This window comes from Rutidosis leptorrhynchoides, chromosome 10 (assembly GCF_046630445.1).
Source record: "Rutidosis leptorrhynchoides isolate AG116_Rl617_1_P2 chromosome 10, CSIRO_AGI_Rlap_v1, whole genome shotgun sequence".
NCBI classification, from domain to species: domain Eukaryota; kingdom Viridiplantae; phylum Streptophyta; class Magnoliopsida; order Asterales; family Asteraceae; genus Rutidosis; species Rutidosis leptorrhynchoides.
In genome coordinates this window covers 277,219,856-277,232,902 of record NC_092342.1, presented here as the reverse complement: position 1 = coordinate 277,232,902, position 13,047 = coordinate 277,219,856, and positions in this window count along the sequence as shown.

Genomic DNA, 13,047 nt, shown 5'->3' with positions numbered 1-13,047 from the left:
GGGGTTAGTGGTGCGAGGTGTTAAGTGCCCTAATGGATGTTATGAACACCGATGGCGTTTTCGCGAGCGCCGTTCCCTTGTACTATTGGTCGACCATGGTTACTTGTGTTGTAAGCATATTATATCATTTCGAGTTATATTATTATGCGGTTGTTGCTAGCTTGTGGCGTTGGAGATTATAGCTTGTTAATGTGACGATAAGCTAATTGTGTTGCTAGCATGTTTGCGGTTGTGTAAGTGTATGCAAGTAGGTATAATTATATATGTATTCGTATAATTATTGCATTCACTAAGCTTTGCTTACCCTCTCGTTGTTTACCATTTTATAGGTTCGGTTTTGGACAAGGGTAAGGGCATCGTATTGGACTAGAGATCCCGCTTGATGCTAGGGGACGCTTTTGGCTTTAGTAGCTCTTGGAGTTTGACCGATAGTTGGGTAGTTTAATCACAAACGCCATGCTCATTGTGTAGTTTGGAACTTAAACTTTTTGGTGGTCGAAACTCGTAAATTGTATTAAACTCGTAAAACGGCCGATGTGGGCCCCGTTTGTAAAACATCGTTTTTATGTTTGATTCGTGTTAGTTTTACATATATGAGTTTGTTGTGAAAAGCGTTCGGTCTAAAAGTGTCGGGAAGTTGAAGATCTTTTCGCGAAAAATGGACATTTTGATCAGAACTGTCTCAGGCCTTGTGCGCGCCGCGCATAGGCAGTGGTGCGCGCCGCGCACCCTCCAGATCAGTTTTATATTTTTTTTTATTCCGCGTTTTTGGTTGGTTAACGGGTTGGGTCGTTACATATTATTAGGTGAGTCGATGGGATTTGTACTAGTGGTAGACATCTATCACACAATATCAAACATATTAATAGGTTAATATATCACATAATATTTACATGTTAATAATATATAGTTTCCAACAAAAGTGTTAAGCAATCATTTTTAAAGAAAACACGGTCGAAGTCCAGACTCACTAATGTATTTTAACAAACTCGATAAGACACACTAATTGTAACAACCCAAACCAATAACCAACCGAATACGCGAAGCAAAATTTTTTTTTTTTTTTTTACAAGGGGTGCGCGGCGCGCACAGGCCCCGAACAGCTTCTGTCCAAAATCGTCAAATTTTAATTAGATCTCCCACTTCCTGACATAATTAGACGAAACGCTTTTCACAACGTGTTCTAATATGAACAACTCATACGATTCAAACATAAAATGAGTTTTACAAAACGGGGCCCACATCGGCCGTTTTACGAGTTTCGTACAAATCATGAGTTTCGACCACATTAGTTTAATTTCCAAACGATACTATGAGCATGGTGTTTGGGGTTAAACTACCCAAATCTCGGTCAAACTCCAAAAGCTATCACATCACAAAAGCGTCCTCTAAACAACAAGTAGGACCTCTAATCCAACCGAATGCCCTTACCCTTGTCAACGCCGGAGCCTATAAAAAGATAAACAACGAGAGGGTAAGCAAAGCTTAGTGAATGCAATAATTATACATATACATATATAACCTATCTACCTGCATTCACTTACACAATACCGGATTTAAGCTAGCAATTCAACAACTATGCAAACAACATGCACAAACCAATATCCGCAATACATAATGAGCTAGCGACAACAATAGCATATAGTTCACAATTAAATATGCTAGTACCCAAATCACACAACCATGGTTAACCAATCGTAAGAGGAATGGTACTCAAAATTCCCACCGGTGTTCATAACAACCGTTAGTGCACAACACATATATCACTAACCCATGGACAACACATATCCGTTTATAAAATCGTTAGTGTACAACACATATATCACTAATTTGGACAACACATATCCATTTATATATTCGTTAGTGTACAACACATATATCACTAAAATCAGACAACACATATCCAACTATGAAACCGTTAGTGTACAACGCATATATCACTAACTTGGACAACACATATCCACTCATACAAATAAACACATCATATACGTACATGTATACTTATTCCACTCACCTTAACAATTTGGTGACGACTTTATAACTCCGCAAGCTTCAAAGCAAAGTACCTAATATAATAAGTACTTGATCAACAGACAAACTTGTTGGACTAAATACCAACTATTTACTTATGTGCATTTAATGACTTAATTGCATTAAATGCCCCATTTACCAAAACCGTCATTAAAGGTCAAGACCCATCATCAATCAGTAAAAGCTAGTGATTAAGGTCTAACAACACCGTCTTACACAAACTCATGACATTTCACACCCATCATGCCCAACTAGGTCAACAATTACACATTCAATCACTTAATGTCAACACACCCATTTCGGATCTTCCACAATCCCTCCTAACATCCATTTACTAAACATTTAGGTGTACTAGTAATTTGCTAACCAATTTATGTTCATACACCCCAATTAATACTTTAAAACCCTAGGTTAGTTACTATTGAGTCTACATGACTCAATCTTCCCCAAGAACACCCAAAATCATCAAATATGGGTTTTATGTTCATCACTATCCCAAACCCTAACCCTTACACAATTTAAAACAAGGAAATCAAGATTAGAGCTTACCACTACAACCACAACGTAGCTAGTGAGTAGATGAACGACTTTAAAACCCGCACTTTGGCCCGAGAACAACTTCTTCCTCTCGGATTTAAGCTTTCTCACACAAGAAATCACACTCTCTCTCTAAAATTAAAGTGAAGGAGATAAGGTTGTTGAAAATGGAGTGAATGATACCCCAAGAACTGACCTACTGGACTCCAACTTGTCCACAAGTGAAATTACCAAAATATTCATCAAAATATCTGAATAAAATAAGCAAAACCCGGCTACAGTGAGGAGTGCACCAGACGCAACCCTAAGTGTGCGCTGAGCGCACCCTGCCCAGTTCGCCCTCTGACCTCTGTTTTAATATACAAGGTTACTCACACTTCACGTACCCTATTTACTCTGCTGTACAATGAAGATTAGGGTCTTACAACTCTCTCCCACTTGAATCGGAGCGCGTCCTCGTGATCCAAGCCGCATGACAATAGGGAAGATAAACCAACACAAACTCTTCGGGCTCCCAAGTAAATTCGGAACCTTTACTACGACGCCATTGAACTTTAAAAGTTCTCACTTCTTTATTTCTCAACCTTTTGACCTTCTCATCGAGTATGGCAATCGGCTCCTCAATATACTCTAGCTTATTATTTAGCTCAATCTCGTCTAATGGGACCCATGATGAATCATCCGCAAGACACTTACGGAGATGGGAAACATGAAATGTATTATGGATCCCCGCAAGCTCTTTGGGTAATTCCAAACGATACGCGACTTCACCAACACGAGCTAAAATTTTAAAAGGACCAATAAACCGAGGAGCTAACTTTCCCCGTTTTCGAAACCGAATGATACCTTTCTATGGCGAAACCTTAAGCATCACTATGTCACCTTCTTGAAATTCGATCATTCATCTACGCTTGTCGGCATACGACTTTTGTCTATCTTGAGCCTTTTTCAAATGATCCCAAATCATATCAATCTTGCTATTCGTTTCTAAGACCAAATCGGTACTCCCGATTTCTTTTTGACCAACTTCACCCCAACAAATCGGAGTTCGGCACCTCCGCCCATAAAGCATCTCGTAAGGTGGCATCCCGATACTAGTATGATGACTATTATTGTACGAGAATTCCACCAAAGGCAAGTGCTCATCCCAACTACCAATGAAATCAATAATACACGCCCGTAACATATCCTCTAATGTTTGATTCGTACGTTCGGTTTGACCGTCAGTTTGAGGATGATACGCCGTGCTCAATTTCAATTGTGTACCCATATCTTCGTGAAACTTTTCCCAAAACCGAGATGTGAAACGGGTATCTCGATCCGAAATAATAGATATAGGAACCCCATGTCGAGCGACTACCTCCTTGATGAACAATTTAGCCAAGGTCTCCGACGATATCGCTTCCCAAATGGGAAGAAACAAAACACTTTTAGTCAATCGGTCAACTATCACCCAAATTGAATCAAATTGGGCTCTTGCCGTCTTTGGTAACTTTGTGATAAAATCCATGGTAATGTGCTCCCATTTCCACTTCAGGATTTCTAACGGTTGTAATTTACCATACGGCTTTTGGTGTTCGGATTTAACTTGCAAACACGTGACACATTGCTCAACATACTTAACAACATCACGTTTCATGCCCGGCCACCAATACTCCTTCTTTAAATCAAGATACATTTTTGTTGCGCCCGGATGATGGAATACTTTGACTTATGTGCTTCATCAAGTAGCACTCGTCGATAATCCCCCATCTTAGGCACCCACACTCTTCCTTGAAAAGACAACAAACCACGCGAACCCATAGTAATGAGTTCCGATTGCCCCACAATTCGTTCCGCATGCTTGTTGTGAACGTAAGCTTCAATTTGAATCACACCAAGTTTTTCAAGAAAATCGGTAGTAATAATCATGCGTAACAATCTCAATCATAATGCCGGATGTTGACTCTTTCGACTTAAGACATCCGCGACCACATTCGCCTTTCCCAGATGATAAAGTATTTCACAATCGTAGTCTTTCACCACATCCATCCATCTACGTTGATGATAATTCAAATCTCTTTGATCAAAAAGATGTTTCAAACTCTTGTGATCCGAAAAAAAAATACACTTGACACCATACAAGTAATGGCGCCAAATTTTCAACGCATGAACAATCGCCTCCAACTCATGATCATGAGTCGGATATCTCGTTTCGTGTTCCTTTAATTGTCGAGAGGCATAAGCGATGACTTTACCCCTTTGCATTAGAACACAACCGAGCCCATTTAAAGAAGCATCACAATAGACTGTCATGTCTTCCACCCCTTCCGGCAAAACTAGCACCGGAGCTTGACACAACTTCTCTTTTAACAATTGAAAAGCAATTTCTTGTTCGTTCTCCCAATTAAACCTCACGTTCTTTCTCGTCAATTTCGTCAATGGAGAAGCGATCTTAGAAAAGTCTTGGATAAACCGACGATAATAACCGGCCAATCCGAGAAAACTTCGGATTTCCGTAGGCGTAGTCGGTCGTCCCCAACTCTTTACCGTCTCAATCTTCCCCGGGTCTACTTGAATACCATTTTCGTTCACAATATGGCCAAGGAATTGAACTTCCCTTAGCCAAAATTCACATTTGGAGAATTTAGCATACAACTTCTCCTTCCGCAACGTCTTTAACACACCCCGCAAATGATGTTCATGTTCCTTCATACTCTTCGAATAGACAAGTATGTCGTCAATGAACACAATTACCGACTTGTCCAACATAGGTTGGCACACTCGGTTTATAAGATCTATGAATGCCGCCAGTGCATTCGTAAGACCAAAAGGCATAACTACAAACTCAAAATGCCCATAACGCGTTCAGAAAGCCGTTTTCTCGATATCTTCCTCACGGACCCGCATTTGGTGACAGCCGGACCGTAGGTCGATTTTAGAGAAATACGTTGCACCTTGGAGTTGGTCAAACAAATCGTCAATCCTTGGCAAAGGATAACGCTTCTTGATCGTCACTTTGTTCAACTCCCGATAATCGATGCACATCCGCATACTACCATCCTTCTTCTTCACGAATAAAACCGGAGCGTCCCATGGCGAAGCACTCGGTCGAATAAAACCCTTCTCAAGCAACTCTTGGGTTTGATTTAACAACTCTTTCATTTCCGTCGGCGCTAAACGATAAGGAGTTTTAGCAATGGGGGTAGCCCCCGGAACCAACTCAATGCGAAATTCAACTTGTCTTTCCACCAGAACACCCGGTAACTCATCCGGAAAAACGTCTTCTAATTCACTTACCACCGGAATTTCACGAATGGATGGTGGCTCATCTCGAGTATCAACAACATGGGAAAGAAAAGCCATGCCACCACTAACAAGGAAAAGACGTGCCCATGCAAAAGTGCATATCGGCACAAGTCTTCTTCGTTTATCGCCGTGAATAATTATCTCTCCCCCACTTGGGGTCTTTACCCTAATAAACTTATCATGGCATGCAATATCGGCTCTATTATGATCGAGCCAATCCATACCAACAACGATATCAAAATCACCCAAAGTCATCGGAATGAGATCAATTTTAAAATTTTCGGCACCAAACACAACATTACAATTTTTACACACATCTACCACTAGCATCGTCTTGCCATCCGCTATTTCGACTTCTACCAGACGATTTAACTTAGCTAACAGTCTATTAAGTTTAGGCACAAATTTTGGAGACACAAATGACAAATTTGCACCGCTATCAAATAGTATCCTTGCCGGATTAGAATTAACCATGAAGGTACCTGAGACAACTTCGTTAGATTGCTTGGCTTCCTCATTGGTCATCAAATAATTGCGACCCCTAGCCGTACCCGCCACCTTCTCTAGCCGCTTAACATTATCATTGCGCAACTCGGGACACTCGGGCCTTTTATGCCCTTCTTTACCACAATTGTAACATGTAACTTTGTTCAGCGCATTTGGACAATCACGAGCCATGTGTCCTTTTTGCCCACAAGTATAACAAGTAACCACATGACCACCGGATCCACCCTTCTTCATGCTATTAACACTTTCGGAACCCTTCTTGTTCTTGTTCGAAAAGTTCGATTGACTCGAATTCTCGAACTTCCTCTTACCAAAAGTAAAACCACTCTTTCTTATCACAAGCGCCTCAAAACCCTTTGCCATGTTGAACAATTCATCAAAGCTTTTTACTACATTTACACTAATCTTTTCTTGATAGTTATCGTTCAAGATTCGTTAAAAATCTTCTTTCAACATTTTATCATTCCCGACATACTCCGGGAAAAATTGGGTCTTCGACAAGAAAACGGATTTGAGAGTGTTCAAATCCATCGACCCTTGCCTCAAGGAACGTAACTCGTCTTTAAGCCTCGTGAGATCGGCTGAAGTTCAGTATTCGTCGAAAAACTCCTTCTTGAATTCATCCCAAGTGAATTCCATGCATTCTTCTTCGCCATAAAGTCAGATCTTCGCGTCCCACCATAATTTAGCATCACCCCTCAACATGCTACAACCATATCTCGTCTTTTTATGGAGAGGGCATTCACATGTACGAAAAGCCCCCTCCATATCGGAGATCCAACGGGCACTCTTAAGTGGGTCCCGTTCACCATCGAAGGTGGGAGGTTGAGAGTCCTTGAAATTCTTATAGAAGAAGTCCCGTCTCCCCACATTATACTCTTGAAGAACGACCTTAACTTGCTCCTTTACCACATTGACTAGTTGCTCGTCAATCGTGTCTAGGAACATCTTTTTAACATCTTCGAGAAACTCCACTTTTTGACGTTTAAAGATGGCCTCAACTTTGGCCGTGAACTCAATGTCCTCACTCATACTTCCATCATTGGTGTCGTGTCCATTTTTCATCTTCATTCTATAAAACAGAAAAGATTAAACAACGAAATGAAAGGACTTAACACATATGTATATACATATACACCACACTAGCCCATCTTGCTCAACAATCGTCGTACATCGCTTGTTTAACACGATTTGAACCCGTAACAATGGTAGCTAATCATTGTTACGCGAGCAAGTCGCATTAACTTGCTAGTACAACGCCTATCTCGCTTGATGATCGCTAAAACAACACAAAACAATTAGTGAAAAGTTAATTCACATAAACCTAAGCACTAATCAACTCCCGGTCCGACCCGTCTCCTACAAGTCCCGCATAAAGCGCATACACAAATAAGTCTAAGTCTAGGCACCTATCTCAAGTCGCCTAAATCCCTTAGACCATGCTTTGATACCACTTGTAACAACCCAAACCAATAACCAACCGAATACGCGAAGCAAATTTTTTATTTTTTTTACAGTAGAGTGCGCCACGCGCACCGGCCCCCAACAGCTTCTGTCCAAAATTGTCAAATTTTAATTAAAGATCTCCCACTTCCCGACATAATTAGACGAAACGCTTTTCACAACGTGTTCTAATATGAACAACTCATACGATTCAAACATAAAATGAGATTTACAAAACGGGGCCCACATCGGCTGTTTTACGAGTTTCGTACAAATCATGAGTTTCGACCACATTAGTTTAATTTCCAAACGACACTATGAGTATGGTGTTTGGGGTTAAACTACCCAAATCTCGGTCAAACTCCAAAAGCTATCACATCACAAAAGCGTCCCCTAAACAACAAGCGGGACCTCTAATCCAACTGAATGTCCTTACCCTTGTCAACGCCGGAGCCTATAAAAAATATAAACAACGAGAGGGTAAGCAAAGCTTAGTGAATGTAATAATTATACATATACATATATAACCTATCTACTTGCATTCACTTACACAATACCGGATTTAAGCTAGCAATTCAACAACTATGCAAACAACATGCACAAACCAATATCCGCAATACATAATGAGCTAGCGACAACAATAGCATATAGTTCACAATTAAATATGCTAGTACCCAAATCACACAACCATGGTTAACCAATCGTAAGAGGAATGGTACTCAAAATTTCCACCGGTGTTCATAACAACCGTTAGTGCACAACACATATATCACTAACCCTTGGACAACACATATCCGTTTATAAAATCGTTAGTGTACAACACATATATCACTAATTTGGACAACACATATCCATTTATACATTCGTTAGTGTACAACACATATATCACTAAATTCGGACAACACATATCCAACTATGAAACCGTTAATGTACAGCGCATATATCACTAACTTGGACAACACATATCTACTCATACAAATAAACACATCATATACGTACATGTATACTTATTCCACTCACCTTAACAATTTGGTGACGACTTTATAACTCCGCAAGCTTCAAAGCAAAGTACCTAATATAATAAGTACTTGATCAACAGACAAACTTGTTGGACTAAATACCAACTATTTACTTATGTGCATTTAATGACTTAATTGCATTAAATGCCCCATTTACCAAAACCGTCATTTAAGGTCAAGACCCATCATCAATCACTAAAAGCTAGTGATTAAGGTCTAACAACACCGCCTTACACAAACTCATGACATTTCACACCCATCATGCCCAACTAGATCATCAATTACACATTTAATCACTTAATGTCAACACACCCATTTCGGATCTTCCACAATCCCTCCTAACATCCATTTACTAAACATTTAGCTGTGCTAGTAATTTGCTAACCAATTTATGTTCATACACCACAATTAATACTTTAAAACCTTAGGTTAGTTACTATTGAGTCTACATGACTCAATCTTCCCCAATAACACCCAAAATCATCAAATATAGGTTTTATGTTCATCACTATCCCAAACTCTAACCCTTACACAATTTAAAACAAGGAAATCAAGATTAGAGCTTACCACTACAACCACAACGTAGCTAGTTGATAGTGCTCCAAATAAACATATATTTATTATCAATATCTTTCGATATGTAAAGTTTTCAATTGCAATTGTTCTATTTCCAAGTGATATTCGTTTATAATAAATAAGTGCAAAGACAAAAGGCGAAAACGAAGATTCGAAGACAAAAACGGCCAAAAAGCTCAAATGTACAAGATACAATTCAAGTGGTTCAAATTAATGATGAGAAACGTCTAAAATTGACAAGAGTACAAGTTACGAAACGAAAAGCACGAAGATTAAAGAATTGAAGAAAAAGCGTCCTAAAACTGGAAAAGGGTCATTAAAGCCATAGTGCACTCAAAAGCGTCCCAAAAATTGAGTTAAAAGACTTGCGCGAATTTTAGGAGTTAAGGAAAATAATTTTTTGTACAAATTACAAATTGCAAAACGCAAAGTATAAGATATTAAATCGTACGAAAGGACGTTCGAAAATCCGGAACCGGGACCTGAGCCAACTATCAACGCCCGACTTCACGGACCAAAAATTACAAGTCTACTATGCACAAGAATATAATATAATATATATATATAATTACATAAATTATATATATATTATATATATTTATATATCATGTTGACAAGCTAGTGTCCAAGGCAATGTGAGCTGGATTTCTATGCCATGCGATCGCAAGGAAATAACAAAAGGGAGCCATGCGATCGCATGACCCCAAAAGTTTGGTCAGGTCTATAAAAGCCATAGAATTCTGGCCGAAATATATACAAAAAATATATTACTCCCTCTGTAAGATATATATATATATATATATATATATATATATATATATATATATATATATATATATATATATATATAATATTAGTTTAGTTTTATATTAGATTAGTTTGGGTTATGTAAAGGTTATTTTACGGGTTTTGAAGTCGAAGCTCTATCCATGTAAAACTACGCGATAAATAATCAATGTAAGCTATGTTCTCCTTTTTAAATTAATGTCTCGTAACTAAGTTATTATTATGCTTATTTAAATTGAAGTAATCATGATATTGGGCTAAATATTAAAGATGGGGTAATTGGGCTTTGTACCATAATTGGGGTTTGGACAAAAGAACGACACTTGTGGAAATTAGACTATGGGCTATTAATGGGCTTTATATTAAATTAACGATACCTCGTTAATTTAATATAAAGGTTATGATTTGACGTATCTATATATAACCACATACGCTTAATCGGACACGATGGGCGGGATATTTATAAGTACGAATTATTGTTCATTTGACCGGACACGGGGATGGATTAATAGTTAATGGACTCATTAAAACAGGGGTGGATTACATTCAAGGGTAATTAGTGTAATTGTTAACAAAGTATTAAAACTTTGGATTACACACAGTCGATAACCTGGTGTATTCATTAAACAAAGTATTAAGACCTTGTTACAGTTCGAATCCCCAATTAGTTGGAATATTTGACTTCGGGTATAAGGTTAAATTTGCCGAGCATTTTATAATTATGACCGATGAAATATTATGGGCAAAACCCAGATAGGTTTCAATTACATCCAGGACAAAGGATAATTAACCCAGGGTAATAAATAATCAAAACGTCAAACATCATGGTTACGGAAGTTTAAATAAGCATAATTATTATATTGTTATTTATTTTACGCACTTAAATTATCGTCATTTATATTTTGCATAAGGTTTTAATTGTGACTTAAAATATAAAATCGACAAACCGGTCATTAAACGGTAAACCCCCTTTTATATATTATTATATATAATTATATATATTTTGTACAAATATAGTTAATTAAAATATAGTGTGAAATAAGCCATCTTCCTGTGGAACGAACCGGACTTACTAAAAACTCTACTAATTTACGATTAGGTACACTGCCTATAGTGTTGTAGCAAGGTTTAGGTATATCCCATCTGTAAATAAATAATTAAAACTTGTGTTATTTGTATCGTATTTCGTAGTAAAAATAATAACTATTTCGTATACACCTCGCATATCATCAAGTTTTTGGCGCCGCTGCCGGGGACTCGGCGAAACGCAATATTTTTAATTTATTTTTGTATAAATATATTTATATATATTTTTAGAAAAACAATATAAAGTTATTAAAAAAAAACCTGGACTTACAGGCCCATGCGATCGCATGATCCAGAAGCCTCAACATCATGCGATCGCATGGCCTGCCCTGACAGGTCTGACTCGAGCATTAAATGCAGTTAGGGTTTATAATTTTATTATTAATTAAATTAGGGTTTAATTATAATATTAATTAGTTTAAGTTTGTTTTGATATTTAATTTGTAATTTTAAGTTTATTTATTATTATTAAATATATAGATTAATATTTTTATATAATAATAATATAAAAATAATATTTTTATAAAATTTGTATTTTTATCATTTTAATTATAATTTGTATTTTTATCGTTTATTCGTAATATTTGTATCTTTATCGTTCGTAATTAGTTTTAAGACTAGTATTTTGCCGTAGCTTATTTTATATTTCTAGATTTTTAGGCTTTGCCGTAAAATCCCTTAAGTGCTTTTTCTTTAGACTAAGATTTAGGTGCTTTAGAATTTTGCGACGCCGTTTTAATATTTTAGTACCTTTTTAAGTAATTGCCGTTTTGGATATAGAATTTCTTTTAAGCTTTAATACCTTTAGACGCAACCTTTAATTCTTAGTTTTAGACTTTTAAGTTTCGACGCGCTACGTTCTTTTTATTATTTTTCGACCTTTTATTTTTAGACGTTTTCCGACGCGATCTTTTTCTTTCTTATTTCTCGACGATCTAGTTTTTAGGACATAGAATTTTCTATTTTTTCTCTAAAATTTCAAAAACCAAAAATTATTTTAAGCGGTTAAATTGATAGACATCCAAATTTTCTGGTTCGTAGTAATAGTTGGATTTGTTAGTGGCTGAGTTGTGAGCTTCCGATTTAAAGAGTTCTGGCTCTCTGCTGCATCTATTGGCTATTCGAAACGTGGGCAAAATCAGAAAAGTCTATTAATTTGATAACTTATATAATTTTTAGTTTTATAACTAATAGGATAATTAGTAAATGCACCACATTGTAGCTAAAATTTGGTAATAAGCGCATTATGGAAAATCTCGAGAATATTTTGGAAACTCTTTATGACATCCGAAATCAATTTAATCAATACTCTCAAACGGGTGTTGATGACAATTCGTTCGGTCAATCTTGGATCACGAATGACGAAACAATAACTGGTTGTGAAATCTGTGGAGATTATCACTCAACATGGGAATGTTATTATTACGTTCCTGTGGAAAATTATGCACCCATGGAACCTGAATGGAATGATTATGAGGAATACAATTCTAATTGGGATTATTCCCAATAATACATCCAAACTCAACAACCAGAAGACGAGGAAAATTATGTGTCTGAAAATTCTTTAGATTATATGAAAATCAAACTCGAAGAACTTGATGCTCAAAATGAACAAATGAGAGAGTTTGTAAATTGGCAAGCTGAAACTCTATCAGATTACACACCTGTTGATCTGAGGAGTAGTGTGCAAGAAAATCTCATATCATTGAATTTTGATGAATTCGAGAGCTCCGAAATCACCTACTATCCCGATGATACTTTTTATTCAATCTTA